Genomic DNA, 17,195 nt, shown 5'->3' on the forward strand with positions numbered 1-17,195 from the left:
ACACTGGGTCTATAGTCGTCTTGCTGAATGCTGACTGAGGGGTTTCTTGCTGATGCCTAACATCTGGTACCGGAAGCACTGCGTATGTATACTGTATTTGGGTCTGTTTAATTCCTTTGCGCCTAAATTGTGTCTGGATCAATTGCGTGTAACTGACTGTACTTTTACTTGAATAATACTTGTGCTTTGGAACCACAGATTCCAGGTCTAAGTCTTAATTTACTGTATGACTTTGTACACAAATTAGTGTCATCCTTAGAAGGTATAGGGAGGATATTAGAAGGTATAGGCAGGTGTGTATAGAGGTTCAATTTTAATATCATCAATAGGAATGTGAATATTTTTCGCACAGCACTATTATGTAGTAATATTAAAATGAGTCACTATTTAAATAATAAATACACTAAAAATTCAACAAGTGGATGATGTGATAAAGTGACAGTGCATCTGTGCAAAAAGACATATAGAAAGTGAACCAATGTGCATATACTAATAACATACACAGACAATATCTCTGTCTATTGTAATAAATATATAATGCCTTATTAGGTATAGACCAGGGAGACAGATGTCGGATAAAAAAAAAGATAGTTTTATTCGGATTACAACATTCAATGAATAAATATATATTAAGGACACTGAAAAATAAAATCACAAACACAATAAACGATAATGCGTTGTATTGCTTTCAACCCAATTGGACGAGGCCAGTTGACAATGGCAGAAAGCTGCAATTCCAAACTCTTTCACATTGATAGAAAACTGGGAGGCAATATTGTCTTTTGGGGTGTTTGATCAAGGGGTGGTCAGATTAGATGCATTCCAGTTAGGCCTTCTTGTTTCCCAGACGTTTTGAGCAGCCAGCGAGAAGATGACTTGGTTCACCACAATACAGACCAAGCTTATTTTTGAACCTCCTTACCCTCTCTGCGGCAGGAAAGTGAGACTTCCCAATGTGTATGTGCTCTTCTGGAGGCTCAACTGGTGCTGTGAACCGTGTGGCAAGCTTGAAGCTGGAGCGACAAGACTGTTCCTTCTCTCGTGCGCTCTCTATATGGCGAAGGTCTACCTAGATACTCAAGGAAATCAGTCATCTAAAGAAGTTGGCAATTCCCTGTATGCAAGTACATCTTTGATTTGATCCAACAGCCTTGCATAATTGCAGCAACTAAGGCTTCGTTGTTCCACCCTAACTGCGTAGCAAGGATTCGAACCTGCACAGCATACTGTCCTGAAGATCAGTTGCCTTGCTTCAACTGCAGGATGGCCGACCCTGCGGAGGAGACTTGCCCGGGCTCATCGAAGACCTTCCAGAAAGCTGCCAGGAACTCAGCGCTATTGTTGACCAGGGGATAATTTCTTTCCCATAACCGAGAAGCCCAAGCCAATGCCTGACCGGACAGTAGCGAAATCACATAAGCCACTTTTGTCCTTTCGGAAGGGAAATTTGCTGCCTGGACTCGAACTGAATCGATCACTGGTTCAGGAATCCTCGACAGCCTTTAGGATCCCAATCATACTTTAAGGAATCAGAATCTGCCATGGTGCCCTAGGTGGTGGAGCTGGTTGCATCGGAGGTGGCTGAGCAACACCCATTCATTGCATTAGCAATTGCAAACACTGCATTATCTGAGCCTGGTCTTGTTTTTGTTTCTGAACTCTGGCGAGGAGGTTCTCAAGCAAGTCGTGTGGCGAAAGATTACCTGCAACAGCCATGTTTTTTTGGGCCAGAGTATTCTGTTGCAACTCTCAGGTGGATAATGGATGCAACCCGTATTTGGGAGTGGCAAGACCTATTACTGAGGCATGGAGTCTAACAGGCGGCGGTGTTCACCAGGGAGCCCCGCAAGGAGGTATGGACTTGCCTGCATCCAGCACGCAGGTCGCGGTCAGACTAGATTCCCCTATACAGGTGCTGGTTCTCTGGATGGAGTGGAGAAAGAAGAAGACTTGCAGTGTAGTCGACAAGCTAGGTCAGAACCAAACGGACAAGATGGGACCAGGGAGCCGACGTATACAGGTCACGGAGGATAGCCAAGGTCAAAACCAGACTACCAGACTAAGTCAGGTCATCAACAAAGCCAAGGTCAGGAATGAGCAATGAGTAATACACAGGAATGCAGGAGTAGGTTTTTAAGCCTATACAGGAGTGCTCACAGACTTCTTTAAATAGGCAGGGCTTGAATTTGGTGCCTACTGTGACGTCATCTAACTGGTGTGCTTGGCCCTTTAATTCTTTACAGGTCGGCACGCGCACCACCAGGGGAGCTGCGTCCGCCTGCACATTGCTGCCGGGAGGGAGGATCACACAGAGGCTGGCACCAGGGGCTCCCTGTCTGCTGCCCTGCCACAGACCAGCCCCCGCCGGACACGGTAAGTGTGTGCCAGTGTCCGGCGCGCTGTGACACTTTGGCCCACTGGCTTCGCTTTTTCCATTCACCAAGCTTATTCCTTGATGAACCCTCCTACCCCTGCCATGGTGATGGCCCATTTCACCAGGTCAGTGGGGACTTCTTGGGCAGCATGCTGTCGGGCTTCTGCATAACAGCTCTGTAAGGCTACCACATGCTCGTCTGCTTATACCTTCATCAGGGTTTATGCATTTGATACTTTTGCTCACTGCAGCTCAGGAGCGTACCCACCCATAGGGGACAATTTTGGGATGTCCCAGTGTCATCCCTGTGCCCCTAGTGGAGGAAGAAGAAAAGGAGACTTATGTCTTACCTGTTAAGTCTTTCTTTTTTTTTTTTATTGAAGCATAATAAACATATGACAGAAAATCAAGCATAAGCACATACATTTGTAGATAAAATGTTTTACAGAGGAATAACCATTGTCCAGTATGCAGACTCAGTCAATTGCCAACGTTGTTTATACAATGGTAAACAAATAAAATAAAATATAATAAAATGAGATAAAACAAAACAGTGCGAGTCCGGGTCTATAACACCAACTCCCATATCCAAATAATGTAGCATTAAGGGAAATCTGAGGGTCTTGTTCACTAACACGTGTCTCATACCAAAGTGTATGTCTGAAACATTTCCACACCTGGTCTTTAAGTGGCTGAGACAATGTGTCTATGTAACTTTCCCAGGTTTCAAAAAACTTCTCTGTGAATTTTTCTTTTTGTAGCGATGCTTCCAGCCATTCCATTCGGAAATTGTTAAAAAGTTTTCACAAGAATAAGGCTAGTGTAGGAGCAGTGGGCTGCAGCCATACTTGTAAAATAAATTTTTTTTGCTACTGCCGATAGAATAATTAGTAGTTTTCTAACCCCTTGTGCCATTCTAGTGCCCATAGGCATAATACCGAATATTGCCCATTCAGGTGTTAGGGGTAAATAATTCACTAAGTGTCTGGTAATATAGTTCCCCATCAGGGTCCAAAATCTCCGTATTATTGGGCATTCCCATAGACAATGCATCAACTCAGCCCTCTGCGCTCCACAACGAAGGCATGCAGAATTTTCCAACAGTCCCATGACATGTCTGCGATGGGGAGATAAGTATGTTCTGTGTAGTATGTTCATGAAAAGTTCTGTGTATGATGTTGCTGGCACCAATTTGATGGATAATTCAAAGGATCGTATTAGTGTTTCTGTACTTAGCGAAGGAAAGTACTCCCTCCATTGCGCCAGACCAACTTTCTGGGTATCGTATTGTATGGGGGTGTGTAAGAATGAATAATGCACTGAGATGGCCTTATATTGGGGGTTTTCTCCAATTAACAGATCGTCTGGAGAGAGTTTCCTAGAAAGATTGGCCACATAGTGTTGGGCTTGTAGGTACGCCAGAGGTGAAGGTACAAGTATTGGATATTTTTCTATCGCTTGTACAAATGTCAGCGGTTTTCTTGAATTACAATCTATAAATTGTCAAACTGAAGTGAATCCCTGTCTGTGCCACACAGTAAAAGGTTGTCCCGCAACCCCATTTTGAAAATTCGGATTGCGTGTGAGCGGGAGATGTAGTGATAAGTATGGATTTAGTGAATATTTGTGGCGTAATATATGCCACGTTCTTCTAGTGGACATCAATAAGGGATTAGCTTTTATTGTCACAGGTATTTCATCATCGTGTAGATGTAAAAAGGGGATGATGCCAATATTCTCTAGGAAAGCCCCTTTCAACCTGGTATTTGCATATTGATCTTTAGTGTGTATCCAGTCTCTCAAGTAGCGTAGATGAGCGGCATGACTGTATGCACTAATATTGGGTAGATTAATGCCACCATTAGACCGGAGTTGTTGAAGTTTTATCAGTCCAATTCTTGCTCTCCTACCATTCCAAATAAATGTGCGCATTATCTTCTCAACCTCCATTGTGTCTCTTTTAGTTAATAAAATAGGGAGTGACTGAAGAGGGTATAAAATTCTAGGGAACAGAATCATTTTGACCAAGTTTGCTCAGCCTAAATATGAAATATTAAGGTGTCGCCATTTCTCAGTGTCCTCCCTAATACTGCGTAAGATGCTCCTAATGTTAATCTTGTATAGATTATCAAGGTATTTGGGCAATTGTATTCCTAGATATGAGATTGATTTAGTCTCCACTCAATGGGGATCTCCCTAAACCAGGCCGGGCGTGCAAATCCTTTTTTCAAATATAATGCTGTGGATTTCTCAAAGTTAACTTCAAACCCCGAAACTGATCCTATTATCTTTTATACGTGTCATCAACGGTCCAAGAGTCCTCCTCGGATTTGATATGAACAAAAGAACATCGTCTGCAAAAGCAGATATTTTCACAGTTTCTGCACCAATCCCTATTCCCTCAAACTCTGACCAATTTTGTAAGATCCTAAGCATAGGGTCTAATGTTAAATTAAAAAGCAGAGGGGAGAGTGGGCAACCCTGTCTTGTTCCCCTGGTTATTGTAAGGCCCTCTCCCACAGATCCATTTACCAATAATGAGGTAGTCGGGAGGGTATAAAAGTATTTTATTATGGATTGAAAAGTCAATCCAAATCCTCGCCTATCCAGTATCTCGTAAAGATAGGGCCATGAGACCATGTCAAACGCCTTAGTGGCGTCTAGGCTTAAAAGCATGGTTGAGGAGTCAGGATGAAGATTAGCTGCCATTACAGCTGCAATAGCTGAGCGAATACCCCTTACTGAGTGTCTGCCTTTAGTGAAACCTAGTTGGTGAGTTGTAAACAAGGAAGTGGAGAATGTCTGTAAACGATCTGCTAATATTTTGGCCAGTATTTTAAAGTCGATATCAAGTAGAGTAATAGGACGATACGATGAAGGTAGAGATAAATCCTTATTTGGTTTCGGGATTAGGGAGGTGAGCGCTTGATTGAAACTGGGGTAGTGGGGGGTGTCTGTTTGTATTTTGCCGTATAGAGCACACAGTGTCAGTATCATGTCATATTGTAGAAGTTTATAGTATTCAATTGAGTATCCATCAGGGCCTGGGGATTTATTAAGGTGCATAGAAGATATAGCTCTGGTGATTTCTTCTTCAGTAATATTATCTTCCAGCATCTCCCGTTGTAAAGGAGTGCTGCCTCATCCAGTATTTTGGACATTAGAGTGGGGTCGCCCGGAGTGGCCGTATAGATTTGCATAAAATATTCCTGAAGTTTCTGGGCTATATCTGAGGTTTTAGTGAGCAAGGTTTGTGTTTGAGGATCCTGTAGTGCAGTTATGTGGTGTCGTTTCTTGAAACTTTTTGTCATATTTGCAAGTAAGGTACCAGTTTTGTTACCCCACCGAAAATATTTTTGTTTAGTGTAATCCAGCTTCAGCTGGGCTTGGGCTAATAAGAAACTGTCTAGCATTTTCTTTGAGTCCATATATATGACGTGGTTTTCTGTAGTAGGGTCTGGAATGTAGTCCGCCAAGTCGGATTGCATGGCGTGTTGTAGATCATTGTATTGAGTCCGAATATGTTTATTTCTTTTAGCAACATATGAGAGAATATGTCCCCGCATAACTACTTTTGAGGTTTCCAAGAACAAGACAGGGTTATCCCAATGTTCTAAATTGTCATCCATAAATTCCGACCATTTCAACTTTAAAAATTTTTTAAACTGTTCAGAATGATAAAGATATGATGGGAAACGCCAAAAAAAGGGGCGTTTGTGAGCCAATTGTGATTGAAGAGTCACTGATACCGGAGCGTGGTCGGATACTAAAATGTCTCCTAGTGAGGTTGATACAATTTCCGAGAGAAGTGTTGTGGAGAGAAGGATGTAATCTATACGCGAGAAGGACCCATGAACCGCCGAGTGAAACGTGTATGACCTATCAGTGGTGTTGAGAAATCTCCAAGAGTCTGTTAAGGAATGTTCGGTCAGTAGTTGTAGTATATGGGTTCATTGGGAAGCTGATGGGTTAGCTGGTATTGGATGCTTATCTATATAAGGTTCTGCGACCGTGTTTAAATCACCACCTAGTATCAGATTATAATTGTTCCTACTATGCAAGAGCTGGGTTATAGATTGATAGAAAGCATATAGGTCGGTATTAGGTGCATATAGATTGAGTAGCGTGTATTTAGCTTCATAAATTTGGACATCTAATAAAATATAGCGACCTTCACTATCCAAAACAGTGTTTAAAATGGTATAAGGTAAATGTCTAGCAAAAACAATGGCGACACCGTGAGATTTGGAATGGTAGGAAGCCGAAAAACATTCTCCAAGCCAACGGTCACGTAAAGTGGAATCTTCCCCGGCTTTCCAATGTGTCTCTTGTATATAATTTATATCTGGTTTTAATTTTTTAAGGGATGTTAGAACTCTTTTACGTTTAATTGGGGTGTTTAAACCTCCAACATTCCAGGAGGTTATGTTAATAGTTTGGGACATTTGGGCATTGGAGTGATTTGGAGTTGACACAGGTGTTGTCATCTCATCATTTTAAACAAAAATGTTGTAAAAACATAATATCTATAAATAATAAGGCTCCCCCCATCCCAGGCTTCAGGGAGAGTCTTAAAGAAATCTAGTGCAGGACGACCCGGGCTCACACTACATAAAATCGATGTGCTTACATAAAATACCATTAGCAAAATATGCTTCAATAATTTTTCAAATATTTTCCCATCCAAAACAATATCATAGCAAGTCTGGGTATATTTCCCAGAAATTGGTGGAATCGTATACTCAAATATCAGTAAATAATAAAAAAAACAAAACAATAAAACCATGGAAATAAAGTGACATACTCTATCTCTACAGCGAAACAATGCTAAACAATAAACCATTGCAAATATGAAAATTTGGTTTGTTAAATATTTCTAGCCGAAATAATTTAGTTCCTAGGTGAAGAGCTTAAACGTGAGTGCTGAGGTGAGCCTCTAGGAGAATTGCCTGTGATAAAATGATTACATGCCATTTCTGGGTCGTCGAAGACAAGTGTTTGTCCAGTCTCAGTAACCCTCAATTTGGCTGGGTACAATAGAGCAAATCTTTTATTATTATCTAATTTACAGACTGGGGAGAACTCTTTATGCTTCTGTGCCACTGCTACAGAGAAATCTTGGAAAATAAGAATCCGGTGTTCGTCTATCACCAGATTTCTTTGGCGTTTGAAGGTTGACAGAATTTTCTCTTTGGCACGGTAATCTAAGAATTTAGCTATGACCGGGCGTGGTCTACCATTAGATCCCTCCCTTTCCGGACCCAGTCTGTGGGCTCTTTCGATTTGTGGTACTCCTATATAATTTTGCAACTCAAGGGCAGAGATCAAAGTTTTGTCTAGATAATCGAATAATGCTGACCCTTTGACTTGCTCTGGGATGTCAATAAAGTGCAAATTATTGCGTCTATGGTGGTTCTCCAAGTCATCCACTTTCTCAAGCAGCGACTTGTGAGATACTGTATAGGAGTTATGTGATGTTTGCAAAGTATGTAAGTTGTCTTCTATATCACTAGTCCTCTGTTCTACGGCATCTAATCTATTAGTATGTTTAGTTAATCTAGAAAGAGCCGTATCTAAAGAGGATTGTAGTTTATCTAATCTTTTATCAAGCCTAGGGGCAAGTTGATCAAACTTGTCTTCCATTTTTGGCAAGAATTGGTGAAATTTTTCATCAATCATAGGCATAAGTGCTTCAAATTTTTCAGCAATCTTAGGCATAATCACATTTAGAAGCATAGTCGCCATATCTGGGCTAGTAGACCCAGGGTCACCTTTCCCTGATTCCGGACATTCAGCAGAATGGGCCCCAGTGGGCGAGGGTGGTGACGTGCCTGATTTTGCAGGGGTTTTGTTAGGTTTACCCATATTGCGGGAGGAAGATCTTGGTGGTAATGGGGGCAGAGGCTTATATACAAATCTATCCATACACTGTATTTGAGATCAAAAAAGAAATATCAACCTGCAGTAGTGACACTATTCTCTGCAATCACCTATGTAGGCGCAGATATTATAAAATACAGATTGCTACAGTATTTGGGGAACAGATTGCAATTATAAATATTCTCCAGAAGATGGCGTTATATTCTAACAACTCAATCCACCTATGGACATTGATATGTAGAACCCTCAAAGCAAACCAAATGCAATATTATGTGGAGAAGAGCATAAAAAGAAATCAATAATTAGTTAAAAAAAATTAGGATTCAAGGTAATATTGAGCAGGTGTATCAATAAAGTTAGACATGGGATAGCACTTTCTCACCACCACAATGACCACTCTGGTATGGGTAAGAGAAGTTAGTCCAGCAGCCACCGCTATCAGTGATATCAAGGCTCTCCCCCGAACCGGTAGTTAAGCTGGGATCCTGGAGTAAGGAGCAGTGTAGTAGGCCAGCGGGCTGAAGCCGGATCCCCGTTCAGCATGCGGTCCAACAGCAGCCGGAGGAGGGCTGCGTAGAAACCAGGCGTCAATAGAATCTCCCCACTCCAGCCGCACAGTTACAGCGACAGGCGCCGGAGGTACTGCAGCACAGGACACAGGCAGGAGGACAAACCGGAAGGCAGCCGGCCAAGGGAGCACAGCGGGAGATGGCACTGTTCAGGACCACTGAAGGAGGAGGCCACACCCAAGCAATCCACAGGCGAACGCGCCGGAGAGACCCACACAGCAGCCGCCCCGATCCTCCTTAGAAGGCACGGGCATCAGGAGCCGATGGTGGGCGGGCGGCAGGAGCCGGTGGTGGATGGGCGGCAGGAGCCAGCAAAGAACAAGGTAGCTCCAGCGGAACCCGGGTGGAGCAATCCAGGTCGTCACCACCGCAAGTAGTAGTGCGTTGCACCATCCGCCAGGGCAGCGCCAGCGGAGTCCCCAGAGCAAGTCCAGCAGGCAGACTAGTCACGATCCGGAGTGCAGCGGCAAGGCAGTGAGAGTCAGCACAGAGCTCTCCCCTGAGGACCAAGCTGTCGGAAGGCCCAGGTAAGTCAGGGATGTGACCGGTGTGGGTTATGGATGCGCAGACTTCCTGCCTGGTCCTATCATGGGGCGCACTTCAGATTCAAGAGCCGGGGCAGTCCACTGATCCTGAGCACCGCCGGGAGTCGTTCATTCAGCGTCAGATCCAGAGATCGTTGTATAGGAAGGACAGAGTGGTATAAGGCAGCAAGAGGAAGACAGCCCTAAGCAGGAGCCCTCACATCCCACGCCAATATTTTCGCGTCAGTTTGCAGTCGGTCATACAGGCCAATTAATTACATGGCCGGATTCCGGTGTTTAGAAAAGTCCACAGAGACAATATATAGCTCTTTTCACTCCTCTCAACTCGGGGAACAAGATAGGGTGGAAGATGAGATCCTAGGAGCCCCAAATTAGGAGGATTTGAGTTGATTCTATTAGCCTCTTGCAGGAGGGCGTCTAAAAAGCGGCCATGCTAGATGCCCCGCCCACCGGAAGTCCTGTTAAGTCTTTTTATTCGACGCCATAGGGGCACAGGGCGCCCTCCCTGACTCACCAGTCTGCCGGGGGGAAGGGTTCCATGGTGACTCGTCCAGCTGCACTTTCCAATGGCATGTATGGTTCTGTATGTATGCCGGCTTTCCTTCTCCTCTGCCTCACTCCTGCCGTGGGCTTGCAAACTAAAATGATGGCCTCTGGCTGGGGGAAGGGTATAGAGGAGAGGAGCCTGGGGTTGTGGGTAATTTCATTAACTGTTTGGTGCCCAGACTCTCCTCTCCAGGCTATACCCAGTGTCATCCCTGTGCCCCCTATGGAGTCTGAGAAAAAGACAACTGGTGAGACATAAGTCTCCTTTTTTAATACTTTTAGGGGTATTCTATATGGAGCGAAAACTCAGTTTTTGCGATGTTTTCGCACTGATGACGTCATTTTCGCAGGTTTTAGTTTTACACCGTATTCAATTTCAAAGACTTTTCGCAGGTTCGAAAAGTCTTTGAAAAAAAAAAAACGGGGTTAACTTTTCTCACCACTGAATAGGTGGCGAAAAAAAGTGCAGAATTGTGGTTTAGGGGTGCAGGCTTAAAAAAAATAGCCTGCACCCCTGGGAATGACATTTTAAAAATAACTGTGTCAAAAAAAGTAAAAAAAAAAAAAAATAGGGACACCCCAAAAAATTAATTAAAAAATTGGGGTGAAGGAAAAAAGTGTTTAACAATAGGGAAATAGGTTCAGGGCTATTCTGCAAGTATGCGGCAGGTGTATTCTAGAATAGGCTATTAGCAGCAGGTGCATAGTTGCAGAATTTTAAAAACTTACTTTAGGGACATAAAAATATGCTAGTACCCATTTTCATGTACCCCAAATTTGATGGGACCACTTAAAAAAATGAAAAAAATAACCTAAGTGCTCTTCTGCATCACTTCTTCAATGTCGGGAAAAAAACACCTGCTACAGCTATTTAAATCCCCGACTTTCATTTGCAGGCTAAAACAGGGGTACCCATAGTGATCTCCCATGTTCTTACAGTTTTAGGGGGGTCCTACAATTTATTCCAGATCATTTTTTTTTTTTTTTCCCGCAGATCCCACTTTGCAGGTTCCCATTTTCGTAGGTTTTAAATTGAATACGGCGATAAAGCGGGCGTGCGCCTGATACTTTATCCCAGGAAAATCTCCGATGTGGAGCGAAAAGTCCAGCACGGACTTTTCGCTCCCATATTGAATACCCCTGTTTGTCTTGAATCTTTTTCCTGAAGTGTGGAACCCATCGACATCACCAAATGCTGGGTTTACTCCTTTGTTATGCTTTGCCATGTCTTTAGTGCAGTTGTCTTCAGTTGTTTGTTTGTGGGTCTTTCTGGCTTTAGATTTGTATTAAACAAGTGACATGCTCGATCAGTTGATTGACTTGGCCATTGCAATATATTCTACTTCCTTGCCTTTAAAAACAAGTTGGTTGCTTTAGCAGTATGTTTTGGGTTATTGTCTATCTGGACTGCGAAGCGCCATCTAATCAACTTTGCTGAATTTCACTAAAACTAAACAGACAATATAACCCTATTCACTTCAGAATTTATCTGGTTGATTTTGTCTTCTGTCACATCATCAATAAATACTAGTGGCCCAGAGCCATTGGAAGCCATACATGCCCATGCCATCACACTGTCTCCACCGTTTATTACAGATGATGTGGTACGCTTCGGACATCATGAGTCATTCCAAGCCTTCTCCATACTTTTTTTCTTCCATTCTGGTACAGGTTGATCTTAGTTTCATCTGAATGATGTTCTAAATCTGGGCTATTTTTTTTTTTTTGCTAACTCTAATCTGGTCTTTTTATTTTTGAGGCTTATGAATGGTGTGCACCTTGTGTTTGCTCTCATTAAGTCTTTCTGGTAGACTTAATAAAGATATGCCTACCTCCTGGAGACTGTACTTCACTTAGTTAGATGTAGTGAAGGGGTTTTTCATTACCATGGGATCATCCACCACTGTTGTCTTCCATGGACGTCCAGGCCTTTATGTGTTGCTGAGCACACCAGTGCTTTCTTTTTTTTGGTCAGAATGTACTGTTGATTTGGCCACTCCTAAGGTTCCCACTATCTCCCTTATGGATTATTTAGCAGCCTAATGATGGTCTGTTTTAATTGTATTGAGACTGTTCCCAGAAACAGCCTACAAATGCAAATACCACACTTGGATTCAACTCCAGACCCTTTGCCTGCTTAATTGATATAGAAATATCGAAGGAATAACCCACACCTGTTCAAGAAACAGCTTTTGAGTCAATTGTCCAATCAATTACTTTTGGTCCCTTAAAATAAAAAACAGGGGGCTATTTTTGTTGATAGTTTGCACTTTAAGCCATGTTCAAACCATATTCATTATGTAACTGTAACTTGAATCTATTTTTGTAAACAGCTAAAATAACAAAAATTGTGTCAGTGTCCAAATACATATGGGCCTACCTGTATCTCTAACCAGTATTACAATCACACTTCCGCAACACACAATATAGTTGAGAAAAATTAGCGTTGTTCTGGCAGAGACATTTTTTTCTGTTCTGCTATGGCGGTAATTTGTGTGAGCTCTGCTGCCTGGCTGATTCCCCAGTACTGGCAGCAGCGGGGGTTCACATATTTTGCTTTTAGTTTACTTTCTTGAAATTTTAATTAAAAAAAGAATAACTGGGGGGCCTTTATGGGTATATTTTCTTTGCAGTGAGAGAGTTTTCTGGAAACAAAAGTATAATTTGTGTGTGGGTACTGTATAAACATATTACTGATATAGATGTTGGAATGAGACCAGCCCAAAAAGTGCCAAAATATTGCCAACACAGGGGTGAGAAAAGTCACAGCAGCTTTAAAGGGATTAAAATATATACATAATTAGGACAGTACACACTATACTGTATATGTCTTATGCTTGTTTCAATTCATTTAAAAAAATATTTTATTTCTTGAATAAAGCAAAGAAATAAATAATTTTTTAATGTATAAAGGTTACTAAACATTTCCACCTTCGTGAAAATGCCAGCACTAATCTGGCAAGTCTGCTAGAAGACTGGTCTGGCGTAGTTGAACCTAATTGCTCCGTGCCACAGAATTAATGATAGGTTTTTTTTTATTATTATAAATTATGGTAATGAGGGATTTTTTTTATTGATGTGATTACTGGTGACAAAAAAATTACATTATGCCTCAAAGAGGCTATCCATGTCATTCAGATCTGTCTACTTTTGAAAAAGCATTTCAGGGAGAATATGGAAGCAACACTTATGTGCATGGTGCTGAAAAAAGTGAGTTATATACTGTATATGTCTCTCTCTCTCTCTCTCTCTCTCTCTCTCTCTCTCGAGATCGAGAGAGAGAGAGAAAGAGAAAGAAAAAAAAAAACCACAACAACACAAACAAACAATGAAGTACTACACAAAGGGATGTACTCCATGGGGGTATATTTACTAAAGTGCGGGTTTTTAGAATTAGAGATGTTGCCCATAGCAACCAATCAGATTCTAGCTAATATCTTCTATAAGGCGCTAGATAAATGTTAAGTAGAATCTGATTGGTTGCTATGGGCAACATCCTCACTTCTAAAATCCCGTTCTTTACATATACCCCATGGGGTTGACATTCATAAAGTCGATAACAGAATGTTAACAGTTATGATGTCAACATTGTTAAAATGTTGACAGGCCATGTGTCGTCATTGTCAGAATGTCAATATTACGGTTAGACTGCATGCAGGAGGGTTAGGTTATAGCACTTGATAATGTATATCATACTGCTTTCACAAGTTACACTATAGTTGATCACAGTGGCGTAACTTCATCCCAGGTGCCCGGAGGCAAGATAAATGTTGGTACCACCCCCCTCCCAGCGCCTATGCCAGCCCCAGCTGCTGCCACCCCCTATACAGTTCCTTTTATACAATGCCCCCAGTAGCGGTCCCCCTATGCAGTGCCCCCAGTAGTAATGCCCCCAAATGATGCCCCCAGTAGTAAGGCCCCAGTAGTAAGCACCCTGTAGTACCCCCCTCCCCCGCACGCACACACACACATACATGCTGCCGTCCATCCCCGGCGCCGCTCCTCGAAACTATGGGAGTGATATCATGATGTCACTCCCATAGTGCACTGCGGGACCCTGAAGCCAGAGCTCAGGAGTGATCTCCGTCCTCCGGCTACCGTCGGGGGTAGAATAGGAGCAGCTTGCCTGCTGGTAACACACTCAGCGGTCGCCTGACAAATGGAGGGTCGCACCCCCTGCACCATCCGTAGTTACGCCACTGGAGGTGGAGCGCCGATCAGCGGCGCTCCTTCTCCATGCAGCTCCGGGTGACAATGGAGCCAGGTGCCACCTTCAGGGCTGGCGCCCGGCGGCAGATGACTCCATTATCTCCGGGAGTTCCGCCACTGGTTGATCTTGTAAGAGCTTCCTGCTGTTGGTTCTCTGAATGTTCCGTCAGTAAGCATAAATCGGCAATCGGTGCAGCTGATTGCCGATTAGTCCCTTCGGATTTCATCTTTTATGTTAGTGCTGCGTTTGTAACAAAAGAGTGGCAGATCTTGGCATGTTTCCAAAGTTGTGCCCAATTGCATTTTTTCCTTTTAACATAATCAATATAGTTATAGTGGTTACTGATGAGCAAGATAATAACACACACAAAGTCATCATCAGTTCCATATATCATTCATCTTATCCACAAACGGTGAGGCAGCTATCTTAAATGCATCGCGTGGTTCAAGCAGCAGGATAATAAGCAATATGTAGAAATTTAATGTGATACCCAGTGATGGACAAACAGAAAAACATAAGATACCAGGATCACATTAAATGCATGGATCATTAGTTAGACGTATTGTGGTGAGAGGGGTTGCCTCTCACCTGAATTACCCACATTCCTGTTGGATAAGCTCCCTCCACGGGAGACTAAAGTAAAACCTGTGCAGTCTGCAGTAGCAGTGGAGGTATGGAACTCCGGGTTTTCGAGATTGCACAGGTCCAGCTGCAAGTCGTCACTGGAAGACAGGAAGAGTTTAAAACTTTAATTCACCCGGTGCTCTGGGCACTGACTCCAAATAGCGGCCAGCGAGTTGGCCTGAGTCTGTAGTGCCAGGGTCTTTCGGATGTGGCTGTGCTAGGAAGCATAGCAGACTGTGGCTGCATGCAATTGCAGCGACTGAACATTAGCACTTTGGGTGCGGGATCATTTGTTTCCACCTGCATATCTAATCACTGCGCCTGTTTGTCCAGGCCTGTGTGTGTATATGTTAAACTGCAGTGCCTGCTGCCAGTAAAAGACTGTTTCATCTGGAACCTGCCTGTCGTGTGCCCTGCTTTCTGTGGCCCTGTTACAGTATATTAAAACTCTGACAACTGACAAACGAAATGCGAGATAACCAATGAATCAACAATCCATGGAATGTTTATCCTACCCAATGTTCATGCCAGTTGAAACAGCCTGTCTTGGGTGCATCACATAGTTTACCGGATAGAAAATACCCGGAGATGTGGTAGACAATGAGTAAATACAGAATATGGAGGGTGAGATATGAAATGAAAAGAACCCCACCAAGCTATTGGATCAATAGATTGTTCATCTTACCCAAGATAGTACCAGTCCAGGCAGCCATCTTGGGTGTACTGTACATAAGGTACAGTGGGTCGGATAGGCAATTTGTGGGTTCACCGTAACATGGTAGTTGGGCAAACATCTTTGGCCAAACATGTACCAAGAAACCTTACCTAAACAAATATGTTAAGTGTTGGAGTTAATAATAAATATTATGAATTCTTAGTGCTTATAGTGTGCAGCTGCATCTCTGCCCCCCTTTTTCAGCTGTAGAACTACAGGTAGCACATCTTATTATGTTTAAGATTAGCATGTGCAGCCCAGCCCCTCATTTTTTCCTCGGTGTATGTGTGTATTTAAGGTACATTTGAAGGTGAGACCCCTCCTCTTGGGCTGGTACTCCTACCTGCCCCAGGTGATTTTAAGTGGTATGGGTCCTTTACATTGCAGTATACACATTTAAGGGACCCTATTAAAGGTAAGTCCTAGATAAATTATTTATTGTGTCAGTATTAGGGATCCACCTTATGAGGTTCACCGTGACGTGGTAGGTGGGCAAACATCTTTGGCCAAACATGTACTAAGAAACCTTACTTAAAAAAATGTTCATTGTTGGAGCTTATTATAAATTTCTACTTTAGGGTCCATAGAAGGTCCTCAGGAAACCTTGGGGGTATAGGTGATGATGAAGACATCCGGGCACCATGCAGTTAAATATTTGCTCCCAGGATGCAACTGGGCCTCCCTCTATACCCTGCCCCCGGGCCAGAGGCTCCTCAGTTTCGTTTGGTGCCCGGCCGGAGTCAGGCAGCGGGGCTGTTACTAACAGCCCTGAAAATTTAAAGTTTTTTCTAAGTGCGGTCAGCGTGAACAGTCCAGTGGAAGTTCGCACGGCTGCATCATCAGCCCGCTGGTGCTGAGATGTCGGTACTGATCCATGCCTCTTGGCGGGCTGGACGCTACGGGGGGGGGGGGAAGGTAAGTGACACACCTTTTCACTGTGGTCTGGCTTGATCTGTGACAGCTTCCTGTTTCTGGCTCCACCTTCCCATGAGTTTTTCGACGGTTCTCCTAGCTGTGTGTCGCTGATCTCCACAGGCAGTGCGGAGTACAGGTTCTCCTACATACCTCTCCTCTGGTTGGTGGTCAGTGTATGTAGCACTTTTGTTCTACTAGTTGCTAAGTCTCTGTAGCTGACTTAAGGAAGTGCCATTAAGTGCAGGTATTGTTTTCTGCATTTGTTTGTGACTGTGGGTCTCATTCAGACCCGTTCGCAAGCACCTATGCGCTCGCAAGCGGGTTGATGTTCAGGCCCTACGCACGCGCAGTGGCCGCACTGCGCGTGCGCAAGCCCCGGAGCGAGATAGAAATTCTCTCACTCCGGGACTCACTATAAAAGGGGCGGTTGTCGATGGTGATCGACAGCTCGCCCCGTTTTGTAGGCAGGGCGGTGGCTACACAAACGCAGGCATTCACTCGTGATGTCAGTGGTGAGCTTCCTGCTCTAATAGAGCCAAAAGCTTACTGGGGCTTGTGGCAGACGAGACCCTACCTCAAGGGTCTCGTCGCAAGCCCCGATCGTCGCGAAGGTCTTGACCATCGCGACCATCAACCTGGCCGCTCACTAAAGCCAGGAGGCCGGCTCTAAACATGGAAGCAGCTGCCCCCATTCAGAGTGAGCGCTCGCATTTTGAATGTGGCTCTGAATGAGGTCCTGTGTGCTACTAGTGTCTGTCTGTTTTCTTTGCTAAAAACTATCATTCTTTTGTTGCTATCCCTGTACCTATGCTGCTAT

The sequence above is a fragment of the Taudactylus pleione genome, unplaced genomic scaffold (assembly GCF_031769625.1).
Source record: "Taudactylus pleione unplaced genomic scaffold, aTauple2 ptg000370l, whole genome shotgun sequence".
NCBI lineage: Eukaryota > Metazoa > Chordata > Amphibia > Anura > Myobatrachidae > Taudactylus > Taudactylus pleione.